The 12,927-nt window shown below is 37.5% G+C and overlaps 1 protein-coding gene across 7 annotated transcripts in view; it reads right to left on the reverse strand.

Annotated features, from left to right (window-relative positions):
• LOC131038768 (nuclear pore complex protein NUP54) overlaps window positions 1–12,927 on the reverse strand; it is a 125,266-nt gene that overhangs the window by 30,413 nt on the left and 81,926 nt on the right. The gene's annotated exons all lie outside the window — the stretch shown is intronic.

Below are 12,927 nucleotides of genomic sequence, written 5' to 3' on the forward strand. Positions count from 1 at the left end.
ATTCTTCATCCTTAATTTTGTAATCTCCCCCATAAACGAAATCTACCATTTCCTTGTCCTAAGACTAAATGTTGCTTCCATTCTCCCTTCGTCCTAAAACCCAAAGGCTTCTACAATATAATCAAATTCTCTACCACTCACCACTGGTCAAAACATTTCCAATTTCGAGCTCCCAAGAAAATAAGTTCACCAAACCTGGGCATGAATGAATGAGAAAATGTGTTTGCAATTAAATCTCCTACATCCTCCCTAAAAGTTCACACACACCACCTGACAAGACAGACACTCGTCCATCAAAGCTCATTCATTTGCACACTTCAATCTCTCTATCGTATCTGCCAAGCCTCAAATTGTAGATTTTGTAATTCCAACCACCAAGGATCATAATTGTTTGCATTAAGTGAAGTTGCCCATTTCGATAAGGTTCGATAAGGAGTCTGCCACCTTATTCCCATCCCTCCTCACATGAGAAATTTTAATATTTTAAAATTGGAATAGCTTTTCCTTGATAATCTTAATGATTTTATTTATTTTCCAATTTGGTGTTTTACCTTTAATAAGACCATCGACAATGATTTGTGAATCTCCCTCTGTGCAAATTGGAGATTGAAAGTTTGCTTGCCAAGTTGACTACCAATAGAACCGCATATACTTCATCTTTGTTATTCATCCCTTCCTTGAGTTTCTGAGCTCCAATAGCAAGTAAATTACCCCACTCTAGATGATATATTACAATATTGTTATATATGTATGTATGTATGTATATAAATAGATAGATACATATATATGTACAAACGTACCTGTTGTGACCATTTCACACATCGTCCCATCATAAATGGGGACCCCTCTTTTTTGCTCTTAGTCTTAGGTTTTTCTACGATGGTTTGTCGAGTCCGATCCTTTGAGTGATTGAGTTTGAATTGATAGCTCATCTAAAGGCTTTAAAATTGGCTATTCTCCTCTCTTTGATATGAATCAAGTGCAAATTTTTCTTGGACAGGGTGTTTCCCTTTAGACCGGTTACCTTTAGTTTAACTTGAAAGGATGATTTAAGGCATTTCATCACCCCACTCTTTGCTAGGACACATATTTGGACAATCTATTCCTTGACTAGAGAGATCACCAAAAATCTTAGCATTCATCATAAATTCATCTTCTTGAGAATTTTGAAAGATAAACTTTCCTTGGCCAGGACCAATTACATCTCATCCATCCTTACAAAAGTGTGACTTAAGCCTTCAAAGCGTCCCTACCTAAGTCAAATCAATGACTTAAGGAATTGGACTTGTCCCTACTCAAGGTAAAAGTGTGACATAAGCATATCAGTCCGTCCTTATACAAGGTGAATCGATACCTTAAGGTTTTTTGGATCCATACCTACCTTGGTGAAATGAGCGACTTAATGATGTGAAGATGTCCTTATCCCTTGTGAATGTGCGACTTAAGCCTTCAAGGCATCCCTACCTCTCATAGATCAGAGATTTAAGGATTCAAGGCGTCCTTACTGTTGTGAGGATTTCACACATCGCCCCATTGCCAATGGGGACCCCCACTCTTTTCTTCTTTTTAGGATAGTGTTAGAGTCCTTAGCTTTTAGCCTTTGCATTGAAGAAGTATAGAAGGTCAGGAAGCCAGGAGTCGGGTGGATAGCCTTGTGTGAGGTATGAAATGAGTGAGTTTGTTAGCCTTCAGTAATGTCTAGATCACATGAGAAGTCAAGTTCATCATGGGTTCAAACGAAGAATAGTGTGAGAAACTGCCAGTTAGAGATACCTCAAGTGCCTCTCTCCTAGAGTCAATTTCACTCTTGTTGCCTCAAAGTCAAAGGAGAAGTTATATCCATGAGGTGAGTTTTAAGATCTTATAATATATAGAAGCATGGACTAAGGCATGAGGTAGTCATATTCAACCCCAAAGTACTTTTTCAAGTCACTTCAAGTGCTGAAGGTTGAGGGCCAGAGAGCTTCAAGTCCTCCTCTTGGGGGAGCGAACTTCATGTGCCTCTCCCACAGAGCTAAATTCTTCTTAACACTTCAAGTTAAGCATGACATGACGCATTAGAGTTGAAAAAGTGAGTGAAAGTGAGCAAAGGAGAGTTAGAATGTTGATTTTGAAATTCACTTCAAGTGCTCCACCATTTGGAGAAAATTCCACTTCATGAGCTCTTTAATAGGAGCGAATTTCCCTTTTAGGCCTTCATGAGGTAAATTTGACATGTTTTATGATTGAAAGTTTGAGAAACCTGAGGATTGAATTGATGAAATAATGAAGTAATGAAGGAATTGTTCATTTTGGTTTTCACTTCATGTTTAAGCCCAAAGGAGCGAATTTCATCTTCAGGCCAAGGAGAGAGAACTTCATGTCCGGACATAGAGGAGAGAACTTCATGTTTGGGCATAGAGGAGCAAACTTCATGTTTGGGCATAAGAGAGCGAACTTCATGTCTTGTGGATGGAGAGCGAACTTCATGAGAATGAGTTTGAGAGAGAATTTCATGTGATGACCTCCAAGAGTGAACTTCATATGCAAAGAAATGGTGATTTTGAGTTAAAAGCGAACTTAATGAACTAAGGTACAAGAGAAAACTTCAAGAATCAAAGGAGGGGAGCGGACTTCAGGAATCAGAGGAGGGGAGCGAACTTCATCTTCAAGGCAGGGAGAGCAAGTTTCATGTAATGACCTCCAAGAGGGAACTTCACATGCAAAGGTAATGGAGCGAATGTTTGCCTTGAGCTGGTTTGATCTTTAGAAATAGTGATTTGAGTTGAAAACAAACTTCATCTCCAACCCCAGGAGAGCGAACTTCATGTTTGGGCATAGAGGAGCGAACTTCATGTTTGGGCATAGAGGAGCAAACTTCATGTTTGGGCAAAGAGGAGCGAAATTCATGTGCAAAGGTAGTGGAGCAAATTTTACTTCATGAATTCCCAAGTGAGCGAATTTCCTTCATATGCCTAAGGAAAATGTGAAAGTATTTACCTTGAGCCAATCTGATTTTGAGCTGAAAGCAAACTTCATGTTTAAGCCCATAGGAGCGAACTTCACGAATCCAAGGAGGGGAGCGAACTTCACCTTCAAGCACATAAGAGCGAACTTCACCTTCAAGCACATAAGAGCGAACTCCATAAATTGAGTTAGAGGAGCGAATTTGTCTCATTTGCCCAAAGTAACATGCAAAACTACTGATAGATTATTTCCTTAAGATGATTTGACATCTTAACGTGCTTAGGATAGAACAATTTTGGATTTGAGATGATGAAGGGTAAGTTATAGGGTTACTTCATGTGTTCACCTTGTGGAGGGAACTTCATGTGTTCCACTCCCAGAGCGAAATTCTTCTATAGGCCTTCCCTTAGGTTAGTTGACATGTTTTCATCAATGAATGGTTAAAATAAAGTTCAAAGATCACTTCATGAGAAGCAAGGTAAGAGCGAACTTCATGTACATCAAGGTGAGAGCGAACTTCAAATGCCCCTTCCTTAGAGCGACCTCAACTTCAAGTGCTTCTTCGTGAAGGCTAATTCTCTCTGAATGCTCTTATTAAACCTGCAAACCACATAAAATCACATAATTATATCAAATTAGGAGGTTATATAGAAGGTATATATCATGTGTGTTTGATGCTCATTTGTTTGTTTTGTAGGAAATGAAGAAAGAAATCAAGGGGATCACTTTGGAGGACGATTGAAACAAGTCTCTCAAGGATCAAATTTCAAAATCAAGATTAAGATATAAGGAAGATATCCTCAAGGGAACTTCATAGACAAGCACAAGAAGGTGATTGCACAAGAAGCATTCACTTATACAAAGACATGATCCACGACACCAACAACATGAAAGGAGTCATAGAGAAGGAATTCCAAAGCAGAGAAGCAGTTGTGCCATCAAGAATTCATTCCAAGGCAACATCAATACTCCAAAACTAAGAGGAAGACAAGATCTATACCTTGCACCTCCATCATTGAAACCCTCAAGAGGATAGTTTCAGAAGAGCTAATCAAAGTTAGAAGATCATCATCATCACCACTGAAGCTGGATAATGTTGAGTATCAAGAAATATTCCTTCATGATGATCTATCAAGCCTACAAGTGCAAGTTAAAGGTGGAATCCTAGTCATCAATCCAATCACCACTCGCCAATCAGAGAAGTTCCACATCAGCATGTCTAGATGCAATGTACCTGACTCACCTGTGATGGCACAAACTTTGAGGCACCTACCCTTATCATCTATTGGTCATGACAAAGTGTGATTATTTCATTGGCCCGAATTGAGTTTGTTGTAACAAACCCTAATTAGGGTTTCTATTTTAAAATCTCGGCCATTGATCTCAAATTGATCTGAGCCATTGAATTGTATTGAGGGCACTATAAAAGGCTCAAATCTTTCATTTGTAAAGGTTAATAGCAAGGTTGCATGGGTACTCGTACCCAGCCCCTGGGTACTCGTACCGGAGACTCGGATATGTATCCCGCACTGGAAACTTGGTTGGAAACGTCTCCATAGAGAGGAGACTTCCTGCTAAAGTATCTGCCCGTCTCCCACCGTCTCCAAGCCAAACAAAAAAAAAGGAAACCTTAATATGTTAAGAAAAACAAAAACACAAGCAACAAAATAATCAAAATGTAGTACAAACGGAAAAAAAAACAATGCTCAAAACAAATGCAAGTCACAAGGATTTCTTAAAACGTTGCAACAACCATTACTAAATTATTGTATTATATTTAATGTCATTATATTTAATGTTCAATGTCATTATATTTTCAGAATTTCTATAAATTATTAAATTATATTTAAAAGAAATTGGCGTCTCCAAGTACCCACGTCTCCTATTTTGAAAAAATAGCCGTACCGGTACCAGCACCAGTCTCCAAACTCTCCAAGTACCCCTGTACCTGTGCAACCTTGGTTAATAGTGAGTAGTGAATAGAGTAGTGAATAGTGAATAGCAATTAGAATAGAAGTTAGATTAGGAGAAGGCCAAGATTGTTGTTAAAGCATTGTTGTAAAGAACAATTAATTTCATTGAAGTTATGGTGAATTTGATTCGTTGCTTCAACAACTTGCATGGTCTTTACTTCTCAATTTATTTTCATGTTGATTAGATTGGATGGAGGAATTTGTTGAATGCATTTGTGTGGAAACCATTTAGTCCATACAACTAGCCTCTTGCTGATTGTAAGTGTGCCTTGTGTGGTCAACTGGAATGATATGCACTTAACTTCAAATCGCTATACATCCATTGTTTATGCATTGACTTGGATGGTGATCGATGTTTGATGGTAATGATTTGAACATCTTCGAATTATCCCTTAAAAGATTCCACTGAGCTTGTGTCAAATTGTTCAATTTGATGGTGAGACCTCGCCCAGTAGGATTCCATCAAATCATTCATCCATCTTCTTACATTCTAGGACTTAGAATAGACTTTCTCAACCCTTCATCTTTTGCCCCTTTTTTTTCAACTCAAGCTAGTTTAGGACAGAAAAGCATCACAAGATTGTAACATCAGATGATCGAGTTCCAACGATTCAAGCATTCAAGAATTCAAGTAAGTCCCCTTGTGATACCAGAAATCACATCAACCAACTGTGTTTATCCACATGTCAAGACCTGACATTTATGAACCTTAGAGTTGTCTCAAGTGATCCTTAAGCCAATCTTCAGCATTTGAGAAGCTTTGTTCAAGAGAGGATAAGATACTTTTGGGTATTTTATTCTATGTTCGCATGTACGGAAAAAACACATCAACACTTACATCAATCAAATCGGCAACTTAAGGTTTCAAAGTGTTCTTGGTGAAGAAAGATGCAATGTTAGAGACATCAATCCATCCCTTCTCCAATCAAATCAGTGACTTATGATTTCAAGGTGTCCCTTGGACAATGAAAAGAGCAACTTAAGAAGATAGCCCCGTCCTTGGACAAGCAAAATGTGCGACATAAGGATTCGATCCTCCTTAACAAATGAAAAGACAACCTTTAGAACTATGGCTTGAACCTCTACGATCTCCAAAGGCCCATTGCATTTAATAATCAAAGCAATTATTTAAAATTTGAATTAGCATTCAAGTCGGCTTTGTGAAATCAATTGCAAAACATTTAATAATGGCGGTGAAGTCGGCCAAAGTGAGGTGATGGAATTCTTCCTCAAGCATCTATATATTGTGTTTGATCATTTCATTTGATCAAACACAAAATCAAAAGTGCTCATTAACAGATCCGATTCAAGGCAAGAGGGTATTTCTTCTATCAGCGATTTCAAACTGAAGACAAAACGATTATTGAAGGTGGCGAATTGATAGGTAAATCCATCCTTGATGCCAACGATTCTGATCTTGACCAGGATGTAGAGATAGGGGCTAATAAGAATTTGAGATTAAGAAAACTTTGGTTTGAACTCAATGTGTTTGCAACAACAATGGCAGGTATGTCTTTAGAAATTGGTTTATTTGACCCTTCAAATCATAAGATGAATTTTTCTGACAGGAAGAAATTTTGTTCACAACATCATAACCTATCCACACACCAATTTTCGGGTCTCTAATCGACCAAACATAGCTACACCAAGACATTTTCTAACTGCAGATTTTGGAAACCATTTTCTGAACAGGCTGCCCTTACAAAAGTGGGCATAACTTACTCATTTATCAATAAAAATCAATCAAACTTGAAGCAAAATAAATTAGACTCGATAATATTTCCAATTATATGACATTTGTACCATTTTCCTTCGATACAGAAAAGTACAAAGCGCTGCAACACATAGGAAACTGAGTTTTACCAGTCTGAGACACAACTAGGACAGTCACAAACCTTAGCAAGAATCCTATGCAAACTATAATATCTTTTTGCTACCCTTGGATTTTAAGGACCCTCACCCACCTAGGGACACATAAAACATACATGCAACCTTGGATCAATACATTATATAATGTTTTACACAAGTTCTTAATGCTGTCACAGTGACTATGATTGGGTAATTTCTCAGGACAGTCTAGAAAGAAGATCAAGTACTTGATCAAATGAGCTTCTCAATGGCTGTAACTTCAAGGGTAGGATCCTAAGATCATCCCTAATTTTTATCCAATCTTTCATTCGTCCAACCATCCCTCCATATCCACATGCAAGCTTCAAACTCTTCCTTTTCTTGACTGATACATGAAGATATCAGTCTTCTTTCAGCTTGAAACCCAATGAAATCTCCATGGAACACCCTGCAACCTAGGAATAAGCAAGAACAAAAAAAAAGATATTTTACAAAGTTTGGGCATTTTTGACCGGATAGATTGTGAGTTCTACATTTTACAAGCTCTTGGCCTGCCCTAGCTAGGGTTTTAAATACTTTTTACAAAAATGGCTATATCTTACCCAAAAATGAATCAAAATTTATTCATATTAAAGTAGATTCACTATAGTTTCATTCCCAATCACTGGTTTATCATGGGAATAAAGAAAACTAAAAGAAAACATGATGTTTCAGACTGAAAAACTCAGAAAAACAGTGAAAGAAAGCAACTTTTATTGAAATTTCATCTCTCAATGATCAAAATCCGTACCAGGAGGCCAAGAATGGCATATTTAAGACAAAATAGGTTCAATGTAACTGATCCACCTCTCAAGATGACCTTTCATCTTCTTTTTACATGATTTTCCCTCTTTTTGCAACTTTAAAAAAAAAATGTTGCTTTTACAACTTTTCACAAATTTGAGCAACTTTTTCAAAACTTAACCCAAACTCTTACAACGTAAATCAATGACCAAAAATGGTCTAATATGACCTTAGAGACCCTTATTAAACTAAATCTAATCAAAATTTAACAAAAATCCAAATTTGGCTATATGGAGCCAATCAGGACCTATCAGGGCCTATAGTGCCCTGCACCATGATCCCGACAAATGCTTGGAGGTAATTAACAAGTATTGGCAGGCCTAGGTTATCCAAGAGGCCCACCAAGCTTCACAAGATTGACTTCAAAGAAGAATTTGGCGATGTAATCACATTGCTCAACCAAATCATGGGAACTCCTCAATCTTATCAGTTCAAGAGTTGGATGTTCTACTTTGTAGAGATTATACTAGAGAAAAAGAATCAACCAGGCAAGGATTATTAGCAACAACATTGATATACAGCTCAAGAGGCTAGAACGAACTAAGACTTTCTACATGAGTTCATACGTCATATATGCGCTTGCTAGGGCCCATGAATATGCAAGATTGACTTATAGAGGTCTACTTGATACAAGATCTGGAGAATTGAGAGCATACGAATCCTACATGTAGTTGCATTATCAGAACAAGACACATTATAGAAGAGTCAATGATGCCTTCACTATGCACATCACAAGAACGTTACAAGGTGGCATTCATCAAAGACTATCCCCACAAGCGAAGGAGCTAGTAGAGAAGTCCGGTGCTTGGTTCATTCAGTTTCCCAGGTTCAACTACATACAAGTGCAAGGATGTTCTTGTCCGCCTTACATGCTACTGAGGTATCCTACCGACAAGTTGATATTGCTTGAGTTGGTGAGACAGTTGATGGTGTATAACAAGGTACAAAAGAACCAACATAGGACAAGGATTCCATTTCCCATTATAGTTGGACAATCGATATAAGTGTGTCTGTCCTTACAAGCAGTGGAGAAGGTAGATGAAGAATTGAAGTCTCTCCTTCTAATCCCATACTTTACTAGAGATAGCTTTGATCCTTATGGCAGCATCAAAAGATCGAGTGGAAGAAGGCATAAGCATAAGATATAACTAGAAGATCATTTCATGAATGCAAAAGATGATTTCGACATAAGGAAGAGAATGTACTCAAGGCTATCAATTGACATTATCAGGGCAACCAAGATTTTCAACATCCTCGATCAAGCACAAGACAGTGGAAGACATCTCCTACCCGCATATAACCAAGAGAGGAACAAAGAGCTGAAGGTCAATTGGATTGAAGTAAAGAGTACCAACTTGAGAGACTTGATGAAACAGACCCTATCACACACAAGACAATGGGTAGATGCTCAAACTCATATGTTGAAAGATCAAGGCATTCAAGTGACGTTTGAATTAATGGGAGATATTGAGGTGGAAAACGAAAGTCAGAGAAGAAGCGCCACCCAATCGGCCCATTCCAAAGGTTCCAAGAGGAAAGAGATCAATAAAGAAGAGCCTCCAAAGAAGAAGCATAAGTCAAGACACCGCCCTTCCACTAGTACCTCTTCCATGCATGAAATGGAAGCAAATTAGGCCTTTGTCTAGGAAGATCACCCATCTAGAACAAGCATTGATCATGGAACGCATGAATCTATGGTAACTACAATTCAGAATAGTAGGACAAACAAAGGAAAACAACCATTAAGTTAGAACAAGGAAATCCAACCTAAGCCAGTCAATGACAAGGTAGACAATGATACATATGTGAATGTTAAAAAAGAGTAACAAGAAGTTACATCTCCACCTTGAGAAGATCAACAATTGAATGAAGTACAGGATGGAGAAGAAAGATCAGCTATCCCTGCATGGCTTAGGGAGAGATTAACAAAAGAAGTGATGGAGGAAGAAAATGATCTCATTGATCTAGGCAGCTACCTAGATAGACATCAAGAAATTGAAAAGAAGAAAGCAACCACGATGTCAAAAATGACAAGAGATTTTGAGGGATCCTTGATAATTCAGATTGCCACTCCAAGAGTAGAAAAACCCGAAGATGAGATTACAACCGAGGAATATGATTGAAGACTATCAATCTAGGTCCTCTTACCACTGATTAAGCATTGGAAGATATGAACGACACGGTGAAGACAGTTCATGACATGCTTAAGATGGAAGTAGAGAAGAATAAGACGATAGAGAAAGAAAACAATGTATTTAGGGGTCATCTCCAACAGGTCAAGCAACCATTGAGGCAACATGACCCTTTGGCCATACCTCCACTATTACCTCCTCTGGACACAGTTGATGATTTCGATAAGATGAAAGCCTCGACACAATTGATGGATAAATGGATCAATAAGACTTATAAAAGAGCAAAGCCATTTGTAAGAGAATTAGTGAAGATATTTGATAGAGCTATGGTGATCCTTAAAAGAACCCAGGCACTCAAGGTGGCATACAACACTTTTATCTACACCAAGGACTTCACCATACCTATACTACAAGTAATGAAGACCACACCGAGGTAAACTTTAATGAATGAAGGAATATTGAAAGATGGACACCCTCTTGACTTCCAGTAGTGGTGTAACTTGCTTCGCATGAGAAGACTCATATTTGAAGACATCAGTGGTGGATGCACTCAAGTGGATCAAGCGATTAATTTGATACATGATAAGATCTTAGAAGTGGCTGAGATCATTCTTGAGAAGAAGAAGAATGAAGGAATTGATATTGTTGTCGGAGAGTTAACTGAGAGAGTGAAGACCATCTTCTTTGGGACAAATGGAGCACCTTTCAAGAAGTGGTTGGACGATATTCACTCATTCACTGTACTTGCCAGTAAGATGAGATTTTGGGCCACATTAGGAGACAACCTTCGCCTCAAGCTTGGATGAGGTCAGTTACTTGGAAGAACAATTGAAGAACCTGACTGGAGCTCCAATAACTGAGATTGAATCAATGACATCCCGATTCATTGAATTTGCAAAAAGAGAAAAGAATAAGGGCAACAAGATTCTAGAAGATAGTTTGTTGTGATCCCATGTAGCATCAAATTTTCCTATTGGAGGATTTTTCCTCATATTTTGTGCCAAATGGATGTCACATTCCCATTGGCTGATATTTAATATTTTGCAATAATTAGGTATTTTGGATTGTTACAAACCCTAATTAGGGTTTAGGTGGGAAAATCTGGGCCCTTTATTCTAGTTTAATCTTGGCCATTCATTGTAATTGAGAGCTCTATATAAGCTCAACTCGTTTCATTTGTAAGGATCAATTAGAACAGTTTAGAAGAATTGCTGCTCAATGCTGCAAAAGTTAATAAAACCATTGAAGTGTTGGTGACTTATTGAGTTTTGGAGCATTTGCTTGTTTCTTCATCCTTTTATGAGAGTTAATATTGAAAAGACAAAAAAAATTAGAATAGAATTTACTTTAAGTATTTCATATGAGTGAAAGATGCATGTGCATGATTGAAAGTGAAGCTCATTAGCCATACTACTAACATCTTGCCGATGGTAAAGTGCCTTGTGTAGTCAACTGGATCCATTTTAGCAAAAGCTTAACTTCAATTGCTATTTCATCATTGATATGATTCATCGTGAAGGTGTCTATGTTTGTGATAGTGGTTTGAAAATCACCAAGCTATCCCTAGAAGATTGCACTAGTCTTGTGGAGATGTTTACTATATGTCAAAGTAACACTTAGTTGAGCTCACTTGAGATTGTCCATTGTCTTGCATTCCTAGCATTAGCGTAGCATCCCTTAACCTACTCCTTTTTCATTTTTTTTAATCAAAAGATCAGTAGAAGTAGAAGAGAGCAACATTGCAATATTATTCGAAGAACGTCACACCATTAAGCTTGAATCAAATTATTATGCAAGTCCCTCACAGGTACAGCAAATCACATCATACCATTGAAGCTATCCAACACGTCAAGACCTGACATCGTGAACCTTGGAGTCATCTCAAGTGATCCTTTTTGCTAATCTTCAGCATTTGAGAAGTCTTTATTCAAGAGAGGATAGAGTATTCAATACTTTATTCTGCGTTGCATAGTGCGTAAAACTACCATCAACAGTACCCATACCCATACCCGAACCAGTAACTTAGGTGTTAGGTATTTAATTAAGGATGGTAAAGCTTTTTCTCATTCTGATGGTAAGTTTTTTTCTTTCAGGTCAATTTGGTGGAACCTCGAGTGGAACAACAAACCTTTGCCTCTTACCCAGGGTTGCTGCTAGGTTTTGGGACTCAAAGAGGATATCTAACTTCCAAGATACTTTTTTTGATGGTTACTTGTAGAGTTAGGGAAAAAAAGAAAGAAGAATTTTTTATTCCCCATAGAAAAAGAACCTTTTATGTTTTGAATAGAGCCCTTTACAGTATGAATTTCCCCATTACTTTAATGTTGAAGTCTCAAATTTTAAAGAACTTCAAATGGAAGTCTGGTACTATTTTTTATCAGATCTCTACCAAAAAGATTTATGCAATGCTTGTTGATATGAGGGAAATAATTGTTTTTTTAAACAAGAACTAGAATCTGGATTGGTCTGATTCTAAATGGGCCCATGTGTTGAAACATACCTGGTCATCTATTGTTGAGCCTAAGAAATAATGACTTAGGTGGCTTCTTATGTTAAATAAAATTGCTGTGAGTTTTGAGTTAGCTTCTCTAGGTATCACTATTAAATTGTGCTCCTTGTATAATCAAATAGAGAGTATTGAACATCTTGTTTTTGAATGGCAATTTTATTTTTCGCTTTGGTCCTCTTTTCTTGGTGACAAGTTGAGCTAGGATATTAAAGATGTTTTTACTTGGTTTGAGATTTTATTTGGTTATATGAAAGGATGTTCTGTTGATCTTAATAAATTCTGATTTGTTCTTACTAATGAGATTTTGTGGTTTATCTAGAAGAAGAGAAATGAGTACATCTTTCAAGGAAAAAGAAGATACCTTACTGAGTTTCAATATAAACTCACCCTTATGAACATTTTGTTGCAGGTCACCATGATTCTGGAAATTCCCAAAGAAAGATTTTTTATCTTGCTCGAGGAAGGCTTGATGATTGTTTACAAAAAGGAGATTAAGAAGGTTCATTTTTGGTCCCAAGGAAAAAACAACTTAAAAAAGGAAGAACTAGCTGCTCTAAAAGATTATATGAAGACCCATAATATTGACAGACCAGAGGAGGAGGATAAGATGGAACCAACAGTAAGGAACAGATTTGAAGTATTTTGAACCGGTTGTGAAGGACTTGAACCCAGATGA

This window comes from Cryptomeria japonica, chromosome 3 (genome assembly GCF_030272615.1).
Source record: "Cryptomeria japonica chromosome 3, Sugi_1.0, whole genome shotgun sequence".
In the NCBI taxonomy this organism is placed as follows: Eukaryota; Viridiplantae; Streptophyta; class Pinopsida; order Cupressales; family Cupressaceae; genus Cryptomeria; species Cryptomeria japonica.